The following is a 9210-nucleotide window of genomic DNA, read 5'->3' as shown; positions in this document are numbered from 1 at the left end:
CATGTAGTACTACTGGAAAGGATAGTATCAGGTTTGAGTAAGTATATATTCTCTTCTGCTCACATTGGTTTCAACTTCAATTTGTCATATATATGCTACAGTTTATTGTATGTGGTGGACATATTATGTCAGAATTAATTTTTCATGTGAAGAATTTCATGATTTCATTTTTGCTGAGATTTGCAAAAAGAATATCTTGCTTGTCAGTTATTTGCAAAAGCCTTTGAATCATTCTAAAAGAACATCAAAATAATTTAAGACTCCTTTTAGGTATTCATGTTATATGGTAATCATAAGGAATATTGCTGATAGCTTTTCTGAAAAAACCTTTTGGCACTCTATAAAACATAAGCTCTTAGATAGTGTTACATTCTGGAATGTTGGCCATTAAATCTAGCTGTCATCGGGCATTTAAAGTCATAGCATTTATAAACACAGCAAGGAACCAGCTGCCCTCAAGTATGCATTTATCAAAAAACTACTTCATACCATAACCAGCTATGCACTTTCACGCAACCCCAATACGTCAACACAGAGATCCTCCTCTCAGAGTTAATGTATGACTCGAGTATCCCATCGTTCCTCTGAAACCACGCTTTGTGGACAGAACGCCACAAAGTCTTCCACAGGCAGTAGGTTTGTAACTTATCAGAACGTGGCCTCAGGACAGTGGCCAGACTGTGCCATTTCTCCACAGGACCCTTCAGGACGCTCCTTGGGCCCCATTGTTTCAGTGGTGTACTGTGCAGAGCTCATGATTGCTTTTCAGAGCCATCGGGGGCAGCAGCTTCTGACCTGAGGGTCGTGACCCCTATCTATGAGGGGTCTGCGGGAGAAAAAACTAAGTCAACATAAAATTGCTTTAAAAAAACGTTTAAATCACATGTATGCATTTTTGTGTTGCTTATCACCCAAAGCGACCACTCTTTAACTCTTTGTATGCATTATTGACCATTTTAAAAGTATTTTCTGGCTCTTTGTACAAGGAAGCCATCTTCAGGGCAATCTGGTTGCTGGTATTTCGTCTTGTCCACTGAAGAATATATGATGTGTTAAAACGGGGTCATGCGAGGGCAAGGGTCAGGCAGGGAGCTGCCTTCAGGGATTCCCACTGGGTGCGTCCCAAAACCTACAAAAATGCATCCTCATTTCCTGCACTCGTCTCCTTCGCCTGTCTGGAAGCATGGAGGGGGTGACAGGGGATGAGCGGAGGGAAGGAGGATGCATTTGTCAAGCATTGGACTGAATTGGAGTGGAAAATGAAAGGTGTTACATTCAAACTCCAGTATTCCATGTACAGACGGCATCAAAACACACAAATCATGAGAGAAAGTCACAATGACAAGACTCACGTTTGAAAGTAAATAAAAATGACCTCCTCTATGCTAAGTTATAGCATTCTATACCTATGCAGCAGGCAAGCCATGTATAGACTATAGGTAAATAGTATGGTGCCGTTTACTCCAGCCTTTCATAAAAGGGTCCCTTCTTGGCCATGTCTCTTCTGTAGTCAGGCCCCCTAGTGGAGAAAAGAGCTCCACACAACAGTCAGGAACGCCAACTCACTGGACATCATCGACCACAGACTGAAAGGTTACCCCCAAAACTATTTAAAGGCTCAACAAAAGGCTCCCAGGACTATCATTGTTATGTTTATAGATGGATGATTCCACTTTTGGTACCTTGACTGACTGACTGAATGACTGTGACCACAGCAATGCATGCTGTAGGCTTAGCAGCAATCACACTCTAAATCAGTTTACACTTGATTGGCCCAGGACAGATAACTTGTGCACCACTTCACTAATTTACAACTGAAAGCATAATGTCACGAACATCCACTGGTACCTACTTTGACACTTAATGTTATGTTGTAGGCTCATGTACTGACTTCCAGCATGCCCCATTTGTATTGTTTCTGCTTTACCTTTTCATGTGTTCTTTTGCATATTGTCTGCCTGCTAAATTACTCAATATAAATTTAACCGCAACATGAGTAATGCATTTAGGCAAAATGTGTGTTTCTTTTTTTTAATTGAAAGATATATACTAAGAAAGAATAAGAATAAAGGGGACAGCACAGACTCTTTAGAGACAAATGGTTGCATATCAATGTTACAGATTGCAGGTATATTTAACATAAATTTGGAGAAACCAGTTAAAGTGTTAAATTGTGCTCTTAATGCACAATTGAAGATTTGATCAGTAACACGTGAGCAGGGTGAAGAGGCCTCTTTTTCTGCAGAGACTGTCTAAATGCACTGTGCATGTGGCTAGGACCGCATGAGACACATGATCTGATTCAGACAAAGACCTAACTTTATTTTCATTTAATATAATGAAAAAAATATTTCCACATTATTCCACAGTAACCTTATTGTGGAATAATGTGTGACATTAATAGTTTTGTATTCAGTACCAAAAGAGACCAGCAACATAAGTATTACATTTTGATGGAATCAAAACAAAGCAAAAGAAAAAAAAAGTCTGACAAAGGGTGAAATGTAATACAAGAGGAAAATATGTACTGTGTCCTGCATTTCTACTGTTTCTTGTGTAATCATTGTGAAACTGGGAGTTTCTCCCTGCCGCCTTATAAAAAACTATGTAGCTGCATATCTAATACACCCAAGGCTGAAGTAAATTATATTCAGAAGACAGGGATGCTTTGTATTGTACTTTCACACAACCCAATAAAAATAACTTTTTTTTCTTTTGGCATAACAAGGTATCATTGCCTGTTCCCTCCCACATATTTTCTGTGACAGAGAAGATAATACAAGTGAAACGGACGCTATCTCTTGCAGACTGATAATAGACCCTTCCTGCATTTCTAAACATCGTGGCTCATTTACTCTCTGGAACAGGAACAGGAAATGGTCCTGACCATCGCCCATCAGGCAGCCACACGTAGGAATGCGCAGTAATTACGACTGTCATTTACGGTCCCGGAGAGGATTGAGAAATGTTCCGTTGAGCGTTAGAAGCCTAAACAAACTCCAGCTCTGCAGAACTCTCCACGTATCCCAAGTGATGGGGGGAAGGGGGGAGAGGATGGGGGCACGTGCAACAAAAATATAGATTTAAACTAAATACGGCATTTTAGATCATGTCTTCTAACGGCCCTAAATCTCCTGTTTCCTCTCCCTCTGCGCAGAGGTGCGGCAAAGTGATGCCACAAAGGACAGAAAAACATTGCTGTTGTCTGGCCTTTAAAACCATGTAATTACTGCCTCATTGGTGCTCGTGCTTATTCCGTAAGTCGAGGTCCATTGAAAACATGACACTACACACTACTTTAAACATTATAAGAGCCTCATCCTGAAGATGTACAAGTTTCACTATCTCACTGTAACGTACACATTTTTACTCCAAGAGCCAGGTCATGACCTTAATAGGAATGGGCAAAAGGAAAAAACCCCCCCTCCTCCCATTCATAATAATAATCATGGTTTTTTATCTTTAATGATACAACTAATTTCAGCTCAGAAGGAATGGCAGAGTGACTAAATAATTACTTCAATTAAATGATTCAGATCTGATGTGCAATACACTCATCGCTGTTACAGTCCCAGGGGCTAGAGTTGCCTATCCATTTCCCTGGTGCCAAAATGCACCATCACTAGAGAGATCTCCTTTCTGGAAAGATTACTTATTTCAGAAGCAATTCAGAGCTCATTACGGCATATAAAGTAATGTATCCCCCTGGGAAGCCACTAATCTGCCAATTCCAAACTTGCATAGCTATTTTGGGCTCCTTATAAACCGACCCTCAAACCCCCAAACCCTTACAACACCCCCAACCCCATGCGCCCCCCCCCCCCCATTCCACCCACCCCATCCCTACCACGCCTCAGCCCAATTAATCCCACATGATCCCCTTAATCTTAAAATCATCCAACTCTGCATGTATTACTAATCACACAGCCTGCTGTTGGCAAAAAAACGCCCATGTTTGTGGATGGGCATACTTTAAGCCAACTTGAACTAATAAGGAAAACAGTGACATACTGTAAAGCAACATGGGAGAGATATCACAGTGTATTTATCCGCTTCTTTTATTCAGCTTCAGCAAAAGAGCACTGGAATTGACCCCCATCACAGCTGAACTCTTTGGAGCTGACCAGATAAACTTAATCCTTCCGCTAATTCTCTTCCCATTTTTCAATGAATACTCATCTTTTCCTTTGACAGGTATTTCATTGTGACAGCTTCAGAGCAGAGTTCACATTTTATCAATGCTTTATCTCGGTTATCAAATATTGCGTCTGTCACACTTGTGACTGTTCTCAAAAGACAACAACCCCCTCTCTCTTTTCACCACTTAGAGGTGAATCCAATGTGCCTTCATATAATCCTTTGGAATGGCAATTAAAACAGGTTCAGTCAGTGCTTAAACTGTCAACATTTAAACAGCATAAAAACCCCTATGGGTTCAGAGAGAAATGTTAGAAAAAGAAGTTCCACATTTTATAGTTAAACAACTGCAAGATTTGTAAGAGCATTCATCTTTTTCACTGGGATACTGGGATATAGTTTTGTAGTTTGTGGTCAAGGATTCTCTGGCTTGATTTCTGTAACATAAGCAAACAGAATGCAACTAACTTGCGACTATCCTCTGATGAAAACGACCCTGTCTCTCTCTGTCTCACATTTTCTCTGCCTCTCTCTCTCTCTCTCTCTCTGCCTCTCTCTCTCTCTCTATCTCTCTCTCCAACCCAATGAATCTCACCTGATTCACCAGATCTAAGCCATACCAGCCTGATGAGTTAAACATCACCTTGTTTCTTCACGCACTTCCTGGATCCTGACGGATGGAGAGGTGTTTCCTCCAGCGATGTCGGGGGCGAGTGCTTCAGCAGCGGTCCGAAGCCCGGAGCCCCTCTGACGCAGGTCTGCTTCGGCGACCGTCCCCAAAAGCGAGGGGGCCCAACACAAGCGCCGCTGTGTTCCTACGTTTGTATGCGGTGGCACGGCCGGGCGACGTGCCAAACCTGGCCCCCGGCCCCCGCCCCCACCTCCCCTTCCCCAGGAGGCGAACGCCGAAAAACCGACAAGCCCTCCCCGTCCCTGAACACAACCCCCTTGTCTTTCACCCCCTTTCATGCGCGGCACAAAAGGAGCGGCAGCCGAGGAGGCCCCCCGGAACACGCCGGAGTCTCGTGAATGTGCCCAGAACAGCCCGCGCGGAGGTGGAGGTGGGACGGACGGATGGAGGGATGAAGGGACGGAGGGATAGACGGGGCGGCAGAGGGCGGGGAAGGCAGGGCGGTGTGCGATTGTGTCGCTGAGAGCGCCGTCGCTAGCAGCTGGGATGAGGGGGGATGAATTTTTAATGGGGGCTTTGAATGTGGGAGCTCTCAGCTTTCATTTACATGAGAAGGATGGAGGCTGTTGTGACAGCAGGCCCCGAATGTGGCCCTGATTATCCCTGCCCAAGATGCATTGTGGCTTTTGCGGCTGCAAAGCCTCATGGGTAAACTGCTATCGGCACCGACAAGTGTGACGAAATGTACAAAAACGTGGGTGGGGGGGGGTACTGTGTGCTGGGAAGAACTGCATGCACGCTGCTGCTGTTGCTGGCTGTCCAAATGATTGACGGATACAGGTGACATAGCAACCAGCTCCTTCATGTGCTGCCGAAACTGAGTATGACTGGGAAATGTACAGGACATCCCTGAACCAGGCCTTGGTAAATCTATTCACTATACCGATCTACCGATTTGTGTATTACCTGGAGCAACGTGAGCCTCTGTCTACTGTAAGTACAGTAAGATGATATAAAGATTTGCGAATCCATGTAGCACCTGTCCTGACATCACAGCAGTCAGCAAGCACTCCCTCTCCACAAAGTGTGAGCAGACAATGCGGCACCATGTTGCCGCGTAACTCGGGGAAAGACTGCAGGTTTCCAGCGGCAAGTCCTCATTACTTCCCTGAAAACCTCGGAAAAATATAGGATATATTTTCAGGAAGAAATGTGTAAATAGCGATTACAGCGCCAGACCTGTGGCCGCGGTGTGGTCTGAAATCTTGAAGGGAAATCAGCATTGTTTGTAAATGCTCGCGCTGCGCATGGTGTGGGACAGGAAACCCAGCAGTGCATATGGGTCATATATCAGAGGCCCCAGGCGTCTGATGTACCGGTAATATCACGCGTCACGTGGCTAACAGAATCCCCTCAGGAATATAAACGAGTTAAGCGTACACTGTGCAGTTATCAGTGAAGTTGGTCTTATGTTTGGCTGCCAAATCACCCCCATGCGGCTTCCTTCATTAAAGACTAATGTTGTCACTTCCCCCATGCAAACAAACGTTGCCAACTTTCTGTTTTTTTCTCAATACATTCAGGAGCTGAATGACATTTATATGTTACTAATTTTGATAAAATGCTAAAAATAATGACAGAGACAGACACATATGCTTACTTTCTTACTGCCCTCTTAAATTAATTTCTCATGTATTTCTGTTAACTTAACACAATTTAAGACAAGATACAATTGTGGCTCCACTAACCCCATATTGCATATTTATTTTCATTGCCTGACAATCATTAAGCACACTTTGAAATAAAAAAACTGCTATAACAGTAGGTAACTGTACATTATGTGAGGAGTATCTGATCCTAGGTTCCAGTAGTGTAAGTATTCAAATATCAAATTCTTTTTAATGTGTGCCCAAAGCACCAATCATCTTCTGCTTCATTAGCACATAATCTTAATCAAAGCACTTTGGGGACGAACAGTACGTGCAGATTGAAGGTGTGTTGAATATCTCTCCCAATGGCTGAAAGCTGATTCTTGGCATTGGAAAGGATGGAGAAACACTGGCCTATTGTATTCATATATGACTACTGCACTGTACAGCTCGACAGTGGGTTATTAAACACAAACTATTATTTTAAAAGCTGGATTGTCCACATGTTTGCAAAATACACAATATGCAGCATTCAACAAATGCATGCCTCTTCTCCGCATGTGCGATTTCATGGAATGTTGCATTGTTAATACTACTGATGATCGACATAATGTACTGTAAATTAGAGACACCATCCAGGCTGTTCATATCCTTTATTTTCAGTGATGTGCTGTAGCCCTCTCTCACACGGAGGGGATCGTGTCACGGAACAGGGGCCGGGATAGGCTGGGTGACTGCCATGGTGTCGCCATAGCGATTAAGCTCCTCTTTCATGCGGGGCCCGAAGGTGCAGCTCTTTGTGCCTCCGCACCTGGGTCCCGACCTCCGCTTGGGTTTCGGCCCGTATCGCGCCGCGACGACAGGTCGCCCGCGGGATGAGGAGGCTTGCTGGGCCTGATCCCGGCCGTGTCGTCGCCCCTCTCCCGTGTCCCACGGGAAACTGGGCACCTACTGTCCGGTTCCTGCCCGTCACCCAAACCCAGGGTCACCCCCTACACCCCCACCCTTTGATGTCCGGAGATTCGGAAACCCCTGCCCCCCCGGGCCCTTTCAACCCCTCCGAGAGGCCTCGTCGTGCCACACCCCAGCCACGGGACAGGGGATGTCTGTGATGGGGCAGGCGCACCTGAGAGAGAGAAATGTCCCTCTGATGGAGCCTTCAAAGACATACCCAGGCCCCTCTGATCTGATCTGATCTGATCTGATCTGTCCGTCTGCTCTTTAATCCTGCGCTCCATCGCAGAAAGGTGTCTGCCATCACCTCTCTGGAGGATGAGGGAGAGATTTGGAATACCAAGCTGGCATCATGATTGGGACTGTATTAAATGGCTCTTTACACCCGTTTTCTACTGTAGGGCTGGAACTGGGCTGCCTCATTATACTCATTTCCCCTGCAGAGCTGGAACAAGGCTGGGCCATTATGCAGTTTTTCCCTTGTGGAGAGGGAATCCACGCTGTCTCTTAATACCCCTTTCCCACTGTAGGGTTGGAAACAGGCTGTCTCATTGTGCCCCCTTTCCCCTTTCCTCTCCAGAGCTGGAACCAGCCTGGCTTGTTCACCGCAGGTTTTGTGTGGATTTCCATGATCGATTTCAATGTGCTGACCTGTGTTAGCTTGACCCACTGGCGCTAGCAGTGCTGGCCTGCATACAAATGGCCTGAATCGGTAAGCTGCGTGACCACATGGCTTTTGCAGTCCAGCACAGCCCAGGCTCCAGAACTGCAGAGAAAGGAGAATAAGCACATGCTGTGTCCATTGTGAGGGAACAGAAGAGCATGGAAGTGATGAGATTCTTGCATACACTGATGTTCTGAAAAGGCTCTTCACTTTCTGCACAGTCTGAGGGCAATATGTATGAAATAGAATGGCAAGACAACATACCAGCGTGACAGTCTTTATTACTTGAGTTTGGCCTTTGGCTGCTGTGAAATGTATATTTCTAAATATAAATGTAGATGATTGAATTGCCATGCCCCTACAACGAATCAACCGAACTGCCCCCCCCCCCCCCCCCCCTCTCTCTCTCTCTCTCTACAGTAGGACATTAGAAATTGCTGGTGAATTTAAAAAAAGACATGGATGAAAGAAAGAAAGAAAGAAAGAAAGAAAGAAAGAAAGAGAGAGAAAGAAAGATAAAAGAAGGAAAGAGAGAAATAAAGAAAATAAATTGGCAAACGCATTTACGGTTAACTCCTCCTCCGCCGCTAAAACTTGAACTATTCCGCCCCCGTGCGGGAGAACTAGAATTATAGACAGTACACTCAGTTAATTGAATTGTGTTGCAAAAAGCATTTTCTCAGATCTCCCAGTACACACGTAGACGGTATGCGTCGTGGGCCGTCTTTTTACCCACTATGATGCTAATTGCCACATCTTCATTTGCAACCACTGTTGTTTGTTTTGTTTTCTTTTAAGACCAATCCCAGAGATATAGCAGTAATTTGTGTTATTTTTGTCACTACTCATTTAAGGTAATTCTGAAATGTTTCTCTGAGCTAGTAAATTTGCACATAGGCTTCACGGGAACTTAATAAACCTCATGCACTCGTAAGGTGGTTGTGTTATTACAATGATGGTAAACATATAGCAAGTTGGCTAACCGTGGGACTCGGTCTCCTACATCGAAATGGGCCTAAAATGTAATGCAAATATTTCAGAGAAATAAATACAGGCGTCAGACATTTCATTTTATTGTATTAATTGACTCAAGTCTGCAGTTACCCGTTAAATGTGGGGAAAGTGTACCCACGTGCCCGATCAATTAAAAAAAATACACTTCATCAGTCACAACT

This window comes from Conger conger, chromosome 17 (assembly GCF_963514075.1).
Source record: "Conger conger chromosome 17, fConCon1.1, whole genome shotgun sequence".
Taxonomy (NCBI): domain Eukaryota; kingdom Metazoa; phylum Chordata; class Actinopteri; order Anguilliformes; family Congridae; genus Conger; species Conger conger.
The sequence above is the reverse complement of the archived record's forward strand: the minus strand, read 5'-3'. Positions refer to the sequence as shown.